Source organism: Chiloscyllium plagiosum, unplaced genomic scaffold (assembly GCF_037043375.1).
Source record: "Chiloscyllium plagiosum isolate Xiang-an unplaced genomic scaffold, Cpla_swu_hap1 HiC_scaffold_15, whole genome shotgun sequence".
NCBI classification, from domain to species: domain Eukaryota; kingdom Metazoa; phylum Chordata; class Chondrichthyes; order Orectolobiformes; family Hemiscylliidae; genus Chiloscyllium; species Chiloscyllium plagiosum.
The window spans coordinates 32,170,468-32,187,272 of record NW_028270153.1 but is presented as its reverse complement, the minus strand read 5'-3'; the positions used below and the strand labels follow the sequence as shown (position 1 = coordinate 32,187,272).

Genomic DNA, 16,805 nt, shown 5'->3' with positions numbered 1-16,805 from the left:
GCCTGTGGAATTCTCTGCCACAGGAAGCAGTTGAGGCCAAAACATGAGAGTGTTTCAAGCAAAAGATAGATATAGTTCTTAGGGCCAAAGGGATCAAATGTATGGGACAAAAGCAGGAATAGGGTACTGAGGTGAATGTTCAGCCATGATCATATTGAAAAGCAGGGCTGAATGGCCTACTCTTGTTCTTATTTTCTATGTTTCTATGTTAGAAATTGGCAACAGTAAGTTGTGGCATCCATGCAATGTTCATTCCAGTCAGAGCTTTTAAACTATTGTGTTCCTGTCATGGAAATTAAATCAACTCAACTCAAATGCTTGCAAGAGCAAAGAAAAAGTTTATTTCAGACCTCTGCAAAGGGACCCAATACATTGGCAAGATGCCTCATGTAAGGGGCGCTTGATAGCTTTCACATATTCCCTTTATACTATAATTCACTTCTTCTTATCAACACCTTCAAGGATAGGGGCCTGAACATTCGAGTTCCTTTCCATATATGGAGTTGTTTTTCTCATTCCTTGACTGTTGATATGGTAGTTTAACTGGCCTTGTAAGTCTGCTGTTAGGTTGGTTTGCCCTTACATTTTTCTGTTTGTTTGCAATACTTGCCCCGAGTTTCAGTCAGGCCCTTACTTCTTTGTTTCCCTATGCCTTCATAGATTTCACAATAAATGTTAATTTTCCATTACATTTCCCCCCTTTTTGTAATTTTATGACAATGTCATAAAAAATATACAGAGCCAGATAGCTATACATCAAGCTGCTTAGGGAGCACCAGGCCTTTCCTCAGACATCATCTACCTGCAACACAGCTTTCTGGTGGTGTTGTCACTTGGTCTGGTGTGCCCTGCACATCGCCCATTTTCACTCGTCACATATTTCAACGTTACTGTATGGTGGGATCCATGCAATCGGTCTTCCTGCTGTGGAGCCTCTGATCATTTTACATTTGGTATTCCGTTGCACTCGTAAGCAAATACCATAGGCAGGTACACAAGCAGGGTCTTATGCAAAGCACTATCAGTATGACCAGCCCTACAACTAGTAGAGAGTGTAGGATCCAACATTGTGAGCTGGGGCAGCCTAGTATTTGTATGAGGCTTCTAGCCACTACTTGCACTTATTTGGTTCCAGTGTTGTCCGATGTCTCCTCAGGTCCAGCTACACATTTGTAAAGGCTGGCATGTATCCACATGGCTCTTCTGGCGATCTTATAGAGTCATAGAGATGTACAGCATGGATACAGACCCTTCAGTCCAACCATCCATGCTGACCAGATATCCCAACCAAATCTAATCACACCTATCAGCACCTGACCCATATCCCTCCAAACCCTTCCTATTCATATACCCATCCAAATGCCTTCTAAATGTTGCAATTGTACCAGCCTCCACCACTTCTCTGGCAGCTCATTCCATACACGCACCACCCTCTGCGTGAAAATGTTGCCCCTTAGGTCTCTTTTATATCTTTCCCCTCTCACCTAAACCTATACTCTCTAGTTCTGGACTCCCTCGCCCCAGGGAAAAGACTTTGTCTATTTATCCTATACATGCCCCTCATAATTTTGTAAACCTCTATAAGGTCACCCCTCAGCCTCCAACGCTCTAGGGAAAACAGCCCCAGCCTGTTCAGCCTCTCCCTATAGCTCAAATCCTCCAACCCTGGCAACATCCTTGTAAATCTTTTCTGAACCCTTTCAAGTTTCACAACATCTTTCCGATAGGAAAGAGACCAGAATTGCGTGCAATAATCCAACAGTGGCCTATCCAATGTCCTGTACAGCTGCAACATGACCTCCCAACTCCTGTACTCAGTACTCTGAACAATAAAAGAAAGCATACCAAACATGTTCTTCACTATCCTATCTACCTGCAACTCCACTTTCAAGGAGCTATGAACCTGTACTCCAAGGTCTCTATGTTCAGCAACACTCTCTAGGACCTTACACTAAGTGTATAAGTCCTGCTAAGATTTGCTTTCCCAAAATGCAGCACCTCGCATTTATCTGAATTAAACTCCATCTGCCACTTCTCAGCCCATTGGCCCATCTGATCAAGATCCTGTTGTAGTCTGAGGTAACCTTCTTTGATGCCCACTACACCTCCAATTTTGGTGTCATCTGCAAACTTACTAACTGTACCTTTTATGCTCACATCCAAATCATTTATGTAAATTACAAAAAGTAGTGGACCCAGCACTGATCCTTGTGGCACTCCACTGGTCACAGGCCTCCAGTCACTACCCTCTGTCTTCTACCTTTGAGCCAGTTCTGTCTCCAAATGGCTAGTTCTCCGTTTATTGAGGAGCACTTGAAACAGCCACAGCCACGTCTTCGTCTTCCAGCTTTTCCTCCTGAAGTCATTCATCACTATCCAGTCTCCAGGTTCTAGAACGTGCGGCTTCCCTTCTGCTGGTTGGGGGTAGTGCTGCCTTCACTTGATTCTGTATTTGAGACAAAAGTATAGAGAGTTTTAGACAGTAACATAACATCTCATCCTCACAGTGGCCTGTTATTTGTCTTACTTTAGGTCTTGGGCCAATTCCTGTATTGGGCGAGGTAAAGCAGAGTTCGGACCCGAACAGGAAAAAAATGCCATCCCGTATTCCCAATTCCTCCGCCTCCGCCGTATCTGCTCCCAGGAGGATCAGTTCCACCACAGAACACACCAGATGGCTCCTTCTTTAGAGACCGCAATTTCCCTTCCCACGTGGTTAAAGACGCCCTCCAACGCATCTCGTCCACATCCCGCACCTCTGCCCTCAGACCCCACCCATCCAACTGTAACAAGGACAGAACGCCACTGGTGCTCACCTTCCATCCTACCAACCTAAACCAAATCATCCGCCGACATTTCTGCCACCTCCAAAAAGACCCCACCACCAGGGATATATTTCCCTCCCCACCCCTTTTCCGCCTTCCGTAAAGACCGTTCCCTCTATGACTACCTGGTCAGGTCCACGCCCCCCTACAACCCACCCTCCCATCCTGGTACCTTCCCCTGCTACCGCGGGAACTGTAAAACCTGCGCCCACACCTCCTCCCTCACCTCTATCCAAGGCCCTAAAGGAGCCTTCCACATTCATCAAAGTTTTACCTGCACATCCACTAATATCATTTATTGTATCCGTTGCTCCTGATGCGGTCTCCTCTACATTGGGAGACTGGACGCCTCCTAGCAGAGCGCTTTAGGGAACATCTCTGGGACACCCGCACCAATCAACCACACCGCCCCGTGGCCCAACATTTCAACTTCCCCTCCCACTCTGCCAAGAACATGGAGGTCCTGGGCCTCCTTCACCACCAGATGGCTGGAGGAAGAACGCCTCATCTTCCGCCTCGGAACACTTCAACCCCAGGGCATCACTGTGGACTTCAACAGTTTCCTCATTTCCCCTTCCCCCACCTCACCCTAGTTCCAAACTTCCAGCTCAGCACTGTCCCCATGACTTATCTGGACTTGTCTACCTGCCTATCTCTTTTTCCACCTATCCACTCCACACTCTCCTCCCTGACCTATCACCTTCATCCCCTCCCCCACGCACCTATTGTACTCTATGCTACTTTCTCCCCACCCCCACCCTCCTCTATCTTATCTCTCCACACTTCAGGCTCTCTGCCTTTATTCCTGATGAAGGGCTTTTGCCCAAAACGTCGATTTCACTGCTCGTTGGATGCTGCCTGAACTGCTGTGCTCTTCCAGCACCACTAATCCAGAATCCTGTATTGGGCGGCCTATCAAACAAAATCTCAAACAGGCTAAGATTGGCTATTCCTCTCCTTCTAGATCTCATTTACATCAGCACAATTGGAAGTGCCTTTGTCCTCGTCACCCCCATTTCCTCACAGCATTTTGTCAATTTATTTTTTAGGGTAGCATTCTCTCTTTCCACTGTCCCACCGCTCACTGGGTAGTAGGCACAGTGTTGTCTAATGTTTATTCCCAAGTAAACACTGATCTGCTATAGGGCATTATTGACAAATGGTGTCCCATTGTCGATACTAAGCCTTTCAGGGATGCCACATCTCGGAATTATTTCAGTTAGCAAAACCTTGGCTACTGCACTGGCATCCTGTGAAGACGTGGGGAATGCTTCCACCCATTTGGAAACATATCAACTATTACCAGACAATACCTTTTCCCTTCACTGGGTGTTGGTTCAATAAAATCCATCTATAAATGTTCAAAGGGTCTTTGGGATTGGGGATGTGCTGCCTGACTCATTACTAGTGGCACAGATAACACATCGTTCACAATATTTCTGGGAGTAATGAGTAAATCCCTTGGTGTACCAGTATGCCGAAATACTGTCGTACATCCTCCCTTTTGACACATGGTCCTTACCGTGTGTTAGTTTGGCATAGAATGGAAATAAGGATCACGGTACACAGGATTTACCATTGGGGCCATACCACACCTCTTCCTTCACGCTGCACCCTGCCCTTGTGCACTCACGCTTCTCCTCCAGCGTGGCCTGCGACTGTAACTCCCGTATGTCTGCTGTTGGGGTACAAACTTTTTGTCATATACATGTAAAACTGATCACTTGATGGCTGCTGGGCTGTTGTCCTTGTTGCTGAGTCTGCCTTTGCATTGCCTTGAGAAATTGAATTGTTATTTTTCATGTGGGCTTCACATTTACACACAGCGATTGATTTGGGCAATAGGACCACTTCCAGGAGGTCAGGAATCAGGCCATGATGTGTGATGAGCTGGAAATGTGTTGCTGGAAAAGCGCAGCAGGTCAGGCAGCATCCAGGGAACAGGAGAATCGACGTTTCGGGCATAAGCCCTTCTTCAGGAATGGGGAAAGTTTGTCCAGCAGGCTAAGATAAAAGGTAGGGAGGAGGGACTTGGGGGAGGGGCGTCGGAAATGTGATAGGTGGAAAGAGGTCAAGGTGAGGGTGATAGGTCAGACTGGGGTGGGGGCGGAGAGGTCGGGAAGAAGATCTCAGGTTAGGAAGGCGGTGCTGAATTTGCTGGATTTGACTGAGACAGGGTGGGGGGAGGGGAAATGAGGAAACTGGTGAAATCCGAGTTCATCCCTTGTGGTTGGAGGGTTCCTAGCCGGTGTGATGATGTGTGATGGGCTTTCCGGTGGAGGTCAAGAAGCCCCTGTGTTTCCACAGTCATGTACAACCCCGAATGCATTTCTGCTGTTGGCTAAGGGAAGGACAGTGAATATTTATACCAATTTACACACCTCAGGTAGAAGTGAGGGCTGCAGATGCTGGAAACCAGATTTTAGATTAGAGTGGTGCTGGAAAAGCACAGCAGGTCAGGCAGTATCCGAGGAGCAGGAAAATCGGCAGGAGTGAGGACTGCAGATGCTGGAAACCAGATTTTAGGCAGAATTTACACACCTCAGTCAAGGCAATCAGCTCTGCTGCTTGTGCTGACAGATGAGAAGGGAATGATCCCATTTTGACTACCTCATGGGTAGTTACTACAGCATAACCAACACAATTCTGGCCTGTCTTCTTGCTCCTGAATGCTGACCCATCCACAAAATACTCCATATCCAGATTCTGAAGTGGTGAATCTTGAAAGTCTGGTCTAGGGCTGCAAATTTCATTAGTTACAGCGATACAGTCATGTGGGTCTCTGTCTCCTTCTATGTGGGAAGAAGGCTAGCAGGGTTAAGGACATTACATTGTTTTATTGTAATGTTAGGCATCTCCAATAACACAGTATTGTATCTTGAGCCAATGTACTGCTCATGTGTAATGTGTAATGTCTTTTGCTCGGAAAGCAGTAAGGATACTGCATGTGGGACCAGTAGGGTTAATTCACCATAGCCGACTATGTCCCTGGACGCTACAACAGCCTTTTCAGCTGCAGCCACGGCTTGCAGGCATTTAGGCAATCCTGCCGCTACGGGATCTAGTTTAGCCGAAAAATAAGCTACTGGCCTCAATTTATCCCCCATGATCCTGCAACAGCACAGATGTCATGCAGCCATGCTTCCCATCTACTGTATGTACAAAAGGCTTGTTTGGATTCGGAAATCAGATTCTAGATTAGAGTGGTGCTGGAAAAGCACAGCAGTTCAGGCAGCATCCAAGGAGCAGGAAAATCCTCTGCAAGGATGCCTGCCTTGAAGAAGTTTTCCTCCTCTCTCTCTCCAAGAATCTCAGGGAGTCCCTCTCCCACTGCAACTCCCAGGTCATTTCCTCTGCCCTGAAGCTCTTCAACCATGTCGTGAAACAAACTCGCTACCACAGCCACATTTGCTTCCTCAGTGCCTGCCTCCATAACCAACTCATCCCACATGGACTCCAGACCACCTTTAAACCAGCAGAGTTCGGATCCAAACAGGACAAACAGTACAGACTACAGATTCAAAAACACCAGCAATGGTTCTCCTTCTCCTCTGCTCCACGCTCGCAGCAATCCGCTGGCACCTAACCTCTCTACAGTCAGCCCTGCCTCAGCTAAGGGCTACATTCTCTCAGAATTGCAAAGGACTCCTCCTTTACTATACTCTCAACAAACAGTATTTCAATACCGTCTCCAACATCAAAATCTATAAGTACAACAAACTTCTATCTACCAACCTCCATAACCAGCGCTCTTCAAACATTCCAGAAGATTCCCCCGGCCTCTGGAACTGCTTGGACGCCATTAGCCATGTAGCTAATGCAGCTACCATCCCCACGGTGATCGATGATGCCACTTCAGCCCCCATCATGGCCGCTTCCACAGCCACATCCCCCCCCCTCAATTCCTCATGCACTACACATGAGATCACTTCCACCCCTCACATCATCATTGATGTCACATGCTCAGTGACTTCCGCTCCCCCCCCCCCACTTGTCGTGTTTGCAACCACTTCCGCCCCCACCAACGCCACTCACCTGCATTCTGCTGACATGCTCCCCGCAGATCCCATTGTCACCATCCCCGTCCCCCAGAACCCTGAGGGGAACACCACCCCAGCTCATGACTCCACCCCCCATTCCCCCCCACCACCACACCCACTCCAGTTACAGGCTTCGCCCCCACTCCCAGCTCCACCGCACACCGGATCCCAGCTCCCAACCCTGCCAAGTTTTCACCATTCCCCCAGATCTTCACCTCACTGAGGATGAACGATCAGTCCTCAGCAAAGGACTCACCTTCATCCCCCTTCGCCCACGTATCGATGAATTTAATATAGCTCTATTCCTGATGAAGGGCTTTTGCCCAAAACGTCGATTTTCCTGCTCCTCCGATGCTGCCTGAACTGCTGTGCCTTTTCAGCATCACTCTAATCTAGAATCTGGTTTCCAGCATCTGCAGTCCTTGACAAAGTTGCATGAAGGTATACGATTTCCCTTTGAATGAAAAAGCGAACCAGAATTGACTATCTGTGTACACCGTTACACTAAAGAAGACATTTGCTAAATTCACAACAAAGAACCATTTACTGTCCGGTGGAATTTGAGCCAATATAGTATAGGGGTTGGGAACATTTGGGGCGTGCGGAACAACAGCATTATTGACTGCCTGCAGGTCTTGAGCAAACCTCCATTCCTCCAGTTCACCTGGAATGTTTTCCCTTTTGACCGGAAAAGCGGGGGTTCTCACTGGTGAGTTTTCACAGGGGATTATCACTCCAGCCTTTAGGAGACATTCAAAGACTGGAGTAATTCCTTCTATAGCCTCAAATTCTAATGGGTATTGTGCTCTGTAAGGACGATACTCAGACTTCGGGGTTATTCTTATGGGTTCGCAGCCTCGTATGAGGCCCACATCATGTTTGCCTTTTGCCTACAACTCAATGGGGACCTTTCTCAATCTTGGGTCCGAGACTTCTACCTTAGGAAAATGCCAGGCTACCCTCCTAGGCTCTTCAGAACTAGTGGGGGTTATCTGGACTGCCCTAGCTGCCTGAGTTAGCCAATTTAGTTTCTTCCTATATGTCCGCATATCTTCATTGAACCAGATACCCAAATCGTCCCTTAAGACCCAATCTTTCATTTTTTTTGTGCCTTTAGTACCCATGGTCCCAAATCCTGCCACCTGTCACTGGACACCTTTGCCAATGACACGTGAGGAAAAGAGCCTTTCACATCAAAAAGATAGGGTCTACTTGCTGATACTTTAGATAAGTTCACACTGACTAAACATCTGTGATCATTCCAATAAAATTCGCACAATAACAACTGATCTGATTTAACCAATCTCCTAAACCAGTCCCTCTCATATGATTCGTCAGGCCATCGCAGTGTATGTGTGCTGGACAGTGCAGCATATCCCCGGGAAGAAAATTGGTGTTAATTGGATAAACATGGTTACTTGCTTCTAGGGCGAGTGAATTGCTCACTGAACTTATCGCTCTTTGGCTTAATCGCCACTCATAACATACATCAGGGGTCATGAGTCGTATTTTACAGCCTGCACTGGTAAATCTTCTTTTCGTATTACCTGCAAGCCCATCGGGTTACTGAGTAAATCCAACCCTAGTCTCACTATGAGATCCTGAGCCATCAGATTTAAAGGACAGAATTCCTATAACAAAAATGAGAATTGGGATGTTTCCCCATTACTGGTTATGCACAACAGGTGTGCAATAAATCTCTCTTGTATCACGACTCCTGATGCACCCATTGACTTCAGGAACCTTCCACTTATCTTTATTGGTGTTGACTCGTCTTTATTGATGGCGAGTCTCTGAACTGGCTTGATTTAAGGACTGAATATGTTGCCCCTGTATCTACCAAAAAGGTAGCTGGTGTACCTTCCACATATAACAGTGAGGTAGGCATTGACTTATACGTATCATCGTTGTACTGAATATATGGTCCATGCTCTACAATCTCAGCACTCAATATGGAGGTGGGATGTGTTTCAGTGCCCATATAGTTAGTAGAAGAGATTAGTGAGTCTTTGTAGCCAAGCATAAAGGAAAGAGGCTTACCTGTCCTTTGTGGGCTGCCCACCTCCACCTTAGCTTTCCCCTGTCAGTCATTCTGCTGTAGAGCCTCCAGTGCTGACTGAGGCTGTCTGTGCGAGCACTGCCTCGCCCAGTGGTCCATTGCTCCACAAACAAAACACCCACCAGATCTACCTCTGCCCGCGCCTCTTCCGCGACCACTTCCACAACCTCTTCCTCTTCTGCGACCTCCTCCTCTGCCTCTCCCTTTTCCTGCAGCACCTCCCTCCAACGGCTGGGCTACCATTTGCATCATAGTAAGCTGAGCTTTATGTGCTTGTTGTTCCATCTTTAGTTTCCGCTTATCCTTCTCTTGGGCCAACAATTTTTCAGCATGTTGTTCTATCAAATTCAGCTTTCCCGTGTCCCAAATAATACATGTGTCTTTGACCTTTTTTGATATTTCGTCCTTTGTTCCATTGATGAAGCTGTTCCTCAGGTGTGCCTCATACGGCATGATTTCTGCCGTCGTTATGTCCTCTGGTGGTGTCAGTCCACTATGGGCATTATGGACTTCAGTGAGGCGCGTAAGGTACTGGGACACTGTCTCACCTTCTCGTTGTTTACACATTGCAATTTTGGTCATATCCATTCGTACTGGGAATGCCTCCCTACAAGCGGTTGCCAGCACTGCGACAAAATCATTAAAGTCTCTGTGCCGCTCCGCTTGTGGGTTGGCTACTCTGGCATGGATTTTTGCGGCTGGTCAGTTATACCTGATTTTGGTGACACCGGCCCCCAAGTTTCGTCCCAGGAGACGTCTCATCTCATGTGACATGGAGCGGAACTCGGTACAGAACCTTGTCACTTCTTCGGCGAACTTATTACCTCCAACCTCACGTGGGTAAGGCAACTGCCCATAGGCACTTTCCAAATCTTTCATGGTCCATGGCTGGTGGACCAACATCGGGTACCCTTCTGGACCTGCAACTTCAACCATTGGTGCTTGCAGAACCACCTGGTTAGGTGATTGTGCATCAGTACTCTCACCATCTGACTCATCGTCAGTCGTGGGTGATTGCGGACAGGCCGTGGATGCCTTTCCGTCTTGGAGTGGCTGTCCTCCGCTTGGCCTTCTTGCTTCGATCTGTTCCGGGTATGAAATGCTACCAATGATTCAGCAGACCCTGAGGCGGCGGCCGCTGGCTTGGAATCTTCGTCAGGCGGATCTCGTAGGGGGGGCGTTGGTCTTGGAGGGCAGCCATCAATGTCAGGATCTGGAACAGACTTAAGACACTATACAGCCTCATTAGGTTGGTCTCCGTGCGTGTCTGCATGTGCGCTGGCATTTGTACGCATATTTGATCAATCTTTTACTTAAGATTTCCTTTCTCTGATATCAGCCTCAGCCTTCCACATGTTATAAGCACTCCAATTCACCAGGTTCTATTTTTCCCTTCCGTGTCTCCCTCTCTCTCTCCTCCAACCATGACCTCAGTATTTCCAACTGCCTTTTACTAAAACTTACTCCCTCCAGAAAACCACATTCATTGATCCACAATTCTAACTGCTTTACAGACTCTGGGCCTTAATTATTTAGCACGTATTGTATTTTTGGTTGACCATTCCAAGTCCTCTGTGGACCCACTTTTTGGTTGCTCTTGCTGGAGCCCATTTTCAGCGTTACTGGAAAAGTGTTTATCTCTCTCTCCCTCTCTCTCTCTTTCTCTTTCTCTCTTTCTCTTTCTCTCTTTCTCTTTCTCTCTTTCTCTTTCTCTCTTTCTCTTTCTCTCTTTCTCTTTCTCTCTTTCTTTCTCTCTTTCTTTCTCTCTTTCTTTCTCTCTTTCTTTCTCTCTTTCTTTCTCTCTTTCTTTCTCTCTTTCTCTCTCTCTCTCTTTCTCTCTCTCTTTCTCTCTTTCTCTCTTTCTCTCTTTCTCTCTTTCTCTCTTTCTCTCTCTTTCTTTCTCTCTCTCTCTTTCTCTCTCTCGGTACTGTTATCTTTTTTGCCAATATGACTTGCTTTTACCACCGGAGGTCCCCTCTCATTGGGCACGTCCACCTCAATACCTTGGTTTTCGTAAACCAAGAAACCACATACCCGGTACGTCTTTGGCGACTCCAACTCAGCCAGTGGTGGCTCCAAGTCTAAAACTGTCCTTAAACTTGCTGTCTCTTACACACTCTAGAGATGGCAATCCTTTCCCTTGAGTTTTGCTCGAATACCAGGCAAGAGTTCACTGGACCCTCCTCCCGATTTATTTATTCTCTTAGAACGAGTCTCTATGTAGGATTACTTTAGCCACGACTCTTACCCCAACCCTATTTGATTCGGACCCTGGCGCTGGGGCGACCCACAGATTCCCAGCCCTCTCGCACAAAGGGGCCAATTCAGCACTTGAGACAAAGTGAAAGTCCTTCAAGGCACTGGTGCCTATGCTTCCTAGGAACCTTCAGAATCTTCCCCAGTCACGGGTTCCTGGGCGAGCCCCCAAGTTTACTGTCATGGAAATTAAATCAACTTAACTCAAATGCTTGCAAGAGCAAAGAAAAAGTTTATTTCAGACCTCTGCAAAGGGACCCAATACATTGGCAAGACGCCTCATGTAAGGGGCGCTTGATAGCTTTCACATATTCCCTTTATACTATAATTCGCTTCTTCTTATCAACACCTGCAAGGTTAGGGGCCTGGAACATTCGAGTTCCTTTCCATACATGGAGTTGTTTTTCTCATTCCTTGACTGTTGATATGGTAGTTTAACTGGCCTTGTAAGTCTGCTGTTAGGTTGGTTTACCCTTACATTTTTCTGTTTGTTTGCAATACTTACCCCTAGTTTCCATCAGGCCCTTACCTCTTTGTTTCCCTATGCCTTTATAGATTTCACAATAAATGTTACTTTTCCATTACAGTTCCATTCTGAAATTACATACTTAAATACATTTCTAAATTCAGAAGTTCTAGAAATGAAACAAAGTTTTGGCTCCATGGAAGCTTTCCTGCATTTTAGAAGATAAAAGTTTCATGCTCTAGTTCGACAACTCCAGTGACTGGAGATTCAAACCTGGTTTTTAAATACTAGGTGTTCATGTCTAGTGGATATACCCAGCAGCTCAGTGCTGTATTCCCTTTTTGTTTGTTATTATTCAATCATGGGATGTGGATGTTGCTCGCTGGCCCTGTATTTAGTGCCCATTTCAAGTTGCCCTTCAGAAAGTTGTGATGGGCTGAGGGTCATAATTTGGTTACATGTTCATTAGGTTTGCATTTGGCAGGGTGGATTATATTGGTGGGCGCAGGTGTCCTGCACTCTGATTAAAGTTACAACCTTCCTTGAAAAAGTTATTTATGAAATCAAATCCTTGAAGAAGGCAATGACCAAACCGTAGTAAGTAACAGAAGACTCATCTTAGACTGCTCCAAGATCAAAACACAATAGTTAAGAAAGAATCTAGCCATCTGTGCAGTTTTAACTTTGTATTTACAAAATTATGTTTCTGTCGAAAAGAAGGACTGACCTGGGAATCAATCAATAGAAAAGGATATAATATAGATATTATTGAATCCTGACAATCGAGATGGCTGATTAGTTGTTCATTAACTGTCAGCAGGCCAGCTAAAATATGGGTTTTCAACATTCTTTATAGCATGTTCACTGTTAGATCGCATTGTATTATCCATCACCAAGTCCACAAAAGATCTATCTCTAGATTCTGGTTGATTAATTTTTTCACTCCTGGCTGAAGGGGTAAAAACAAAATTCATTTATGTAATTCTACAATGAATTTGAAGCAATGTTTCCTTCTGCCACTTCAAAGTATCATAGGTTGCAGAATTTCCTAAAAGATTACTAGAACTTAACAGAACAGCAATACTGCACAAGACATGAACAACAACAAAAGCAACTTTTATTTATACAGTACCTATTAATGTAGGAAGAGCTCCAAGGCATTTTCTAAGAGTGTTATTAAGCATAATCTGACACTGATTCAAATAAGAGTTAATTGTTGTGTTTTTAAACATTGGTTCCATGTTACAAAGGTAGTGTACATTTAAAACAGATGACACTATAAAATTTGACATTCATGTATAAAGATGCCACGTTATCTTCTTTCACAGTTTCAATGTAATGTAGTCAGTGTGCTCAGTCATTCAATTACGCATATACATGCACAGTAGCATCAGCAAGTACAGAAACAGCCTGTGATATCATAGCAATATGAATAGCATTGTTAGTAAACATCTATCTCAACAAGAATGTAATCCTCAAGGTGTATGTTATATGAAGAATATAGGACAGCACTCAGAGTATAACACATTAGCATTGAGAGTCCCAATAAACCAGTGATGTATTAGTTATTAAAACAGAAGTCAAAAAATTTCATTGGAAAGGTTTTAAGGAGCATTCTTACTGAAGCAAAAGGTAAAGCTACACAGAGGTGTCAGGAGAGAATTTCAGAGCTTCCAGATCAAACAGCTGAAAGCACAACTACAATTGGTGGAGTGATGCTCTAAAAGCTAGAATTGGAGAAGTGCAGTGGGTTGCAATTCTGGAAAATATTCCTGAGCTAGCAATGGATGATGGCAAGGTTGGATTTGAAAATGAAGATGAGAATTATTGTTTTGATGTCACCAAGGAGTAGCAGGTAAATGTAGCCAAGGAAGGATTTTTGGGGGATTTCAGATTTTTGTACAGAAGTAGGATGAGGAGACATTGCATATGATTCTCTGCCATACGGCTGAAACTGATGGTTTCTTTAGCTAAGTCGCAGCTTTGTCACGTATCATGGAGGGTTCTACTCCATGAGGCCTAACAAGGTTTCTTATCACATCTTACAAACTCACCTCATTAACTACTGACCCCAACCCTATAGTACCCTCTCCTCCAATTCCAGCCCCATTCTACTACTCGCCAGTGCTGGAATCTCCCAGAGTGGATCAGCATTCTTGGTACAGGCACCACTAGTAAAAGGCACCCGGACATGTACTGATTCCCTAATGGTGCTCTGCACAGTTTCCGACATTTACCTCTTACATGGCAGAAAAGGGAAAATTGGCACACTATTTTGTCAACAGGCACATTGAGGTCCTTGTGGACAGGATAATGCAAAGGAGGGATTCATCTTCCTCTAAGGCCACCAGAGGAGGCCACACACCAGACCATGCCGGCCTGGTCAGAGGTTACCCACCCAGGTCAGTGCAGCCTTAGCAATCTGGAGAAATGTTAGTAATGTGGGAAGAAGGTTAATGGCTGTCTCCACTTTTCCAGTGTACCTGTCACTATCTTCTCTCCAGTACTTCACATTCACTTTATCTCTTCTACAATATCCACCAACTACAAAGGCTCACACTCTACCACCCTCACCACTGGCTGCAACTCTCACTCACTCACTCTCATCCACCTCAACCCCCTACACCACAAACCCTGCACACTCTCTGGTGCCTATTCACTTGGGCCACCGCTCCACTTGCACCAAAATCAAATTTAGGCGAGGCAATGGCCTAGTGGTATTTTTACTGGACTATTACTCCAGAGATCCAGGTAAAGTTCTGGGGACCTGGGATCAAATCCCTCCATGACAGATAGTGGAATTTGAATTCAATAACAAAAAAGAACCTGGAATGAAGACTCTACTTATGATCTGGAATGCATTATCGATTGTCAGTTCACTAATGTTCTTTAGAGAAGGAAATATACCTGGCCTGGTCTACATGTGTCTTCAGATCCACAGCAATATGGCTGACTCCTAACTGGCCTCTGGCCAATGAGGGATGGACAATACATACTAGCGCAGCCAGTGGTGCCCTCATCCCATGAATGATTTTTTTTTAAATCTGTGCCATCCACTTGCATCTTCCTTAATAGCTGGCTGTTTTTCATTCCAGGAAGCAAATAAAGCACAATAGGGCAGAAAGAGTCAAGACACTGTTAAGCTGCCTAATATTCAGCTCTTTCCCCTCTACATGGAGAAGATTCTGACTCTGACTGTACCAAGTGGCTGACTGAATTTACCAAAGCCCCTGGACTGATACAGCTGGCTGATTTACTGACTGAAGGCTATCTCCTTTGATTTGATTGAGGACCTGCTGACAACCATGACAAGCTCCATCTCTTTATGTCTGCACTAAACAAGGCAATGCAGCAGCACGGTAAGCCTAGGATCTCCACATGAGGAGTAAAGTGTGAAAGACAAAGCAGGGTTGCTGCGAGTATCAGGGTAGGCTCAAAGCAAGTGAGCCCCATGAGAGCAGAATAGCCTGGAGATGCAGCTTGATCCAATCTATGAGCTGGGTGTGCCTCTAATTTGAAAGTCCCCTTGTTGCAGCATTACAATGATAGTTGCTACTGCATCTCAATGTGCAGCACTGAAGAACAGAAGTGTACTGAAACTGGTTCAGTCTGTCCTTGGAGTCAGACATTTGTCAGATGCCAATATTTGTGGATGTGTAGTGTGTGTGTGTGGCTAAGGCCCATGAATGCCTTAAGTTGTTGGTACCTGATATCCTTTGGAGGAAGCTGCACACTGAAATCACCAGGTCCCCACTCTAATTTCAATGTTCAGAATCATTTTCAGCATCCAGTTTTTTTTACAGGGAGTGGTATGATAGAGAGTTACATATTAAAAGGTTTTTAACGAGCAATAATCCTCTTTACCAGGCAACTTACCACTGCCTAGACAGGATCTCCCCTTGATGACTGGATCTCAGTTAAAAGATGTAGCAAGTTTCATTGTACTTCTCATGTGATTCTGCCACATTTCCCACCATATCTCATTGTTCAAGTCCCCTCTAAGATTCCATCTATAACGATTAGGAAGGAATCAGTCAAGGGCAGTGCCATCCAGTTGGACAAAGGAGTTAAATAAAAAACGAAGGAATTGTGAATGCTGTAAGTCAGAAACCAAAACAGAAATTGCTGGAAAAGTTCAGCAGGTCTGACAGCATCTATGGAGACAGAATCTGATTGGCTCCTAGTTTCAGTAGATGCCCACTGGTGCAGAAGACCATCATGGATTGTAAAAGTCCAGATATCGTTTGCTTCGCATTGGGGTGTATTCATTTCCTTTATGATCACTTTTACTGGTTGAGTAAGAGCAACAAAACCTCATATTTGGATTTGTCCAAATGCTTGCCTGTAAGTAGCATTCCCCTCCTGCTGGACAATAATGAGATGACAGTGACCACCGGGCACTGGGGAAGAGTAGCAGACTCTGGGTCTTCAGACAGGATGCCACTTCAACAAGTAAAGGGTGTGGTGTGGTGTAGTAGGTAGGCAGTGACTAGCATGGGAGAATGGAGTTGCCAATGTGAGGGAGCATCAGCCATTGGTGTCACCTATGTGCTATGGAATGCATGCCTTCATTGCTGTTGTACTATTACTTGGCCAGTGATGGGCATCTTGGGACTGACAATAGTTATCTGGGTGTATAGCAGACCCTCAAAATAGTGCTGGGGCAAAGGGTGTCTGCATTTTCACAGATATCCTTTGAATGGCAAGTTGTTCTAGTAACAGTGCCTGGTAAAGTGGGATTGAATTGAATATGAGGGGAGCCATAGGTGTGGATTAACTAATTAAAAAGGCAAATTTGGTGAGATTCTTTGAGAAATGTCACTCAGCCCTGTGGCGAGAAACACTTGCAAAAACAAAATCCAATGCAAATTCCATGTAGCCAAAAAATGGAATCCTGATGAAGAGCTTTTGCCCAAAATGTCAATTCTCCCGCTCCTCAGATGCTGCCTGACCTGCTGTGCTATTCCAGCACCACACTCTTGACTCTGACCTCCAGCATCTGCAATCCTCACTTCCTCCTACACCTTTTTTATAACTCAAAACCTTCCATACCGGGTGATGTGGAAATCTTTCCTTTCTCACCTATGATCCTCCATCTAGGAGTCTGGATGATGGTGCTCATGCACCAATCACAGCCACTTCCAAATGCTGGAGGTCCC

At 45.4% G+C, this 16,805-nt stretch overlaps 1 pseudogene; it reads right to left on the bottom strand.

Moving 5' to 3' along the window:
- Positions 1-2,256: 2,256 nt before the first annotated feature.
- LOC148147638 (uncharacterized) lies at positions 2,257-13,879 on the bottom strand (annotated as a pseudogene).
- Between the last annotated feature and the right edge of the window lie 2,926 nt (positions 13,880-16,805).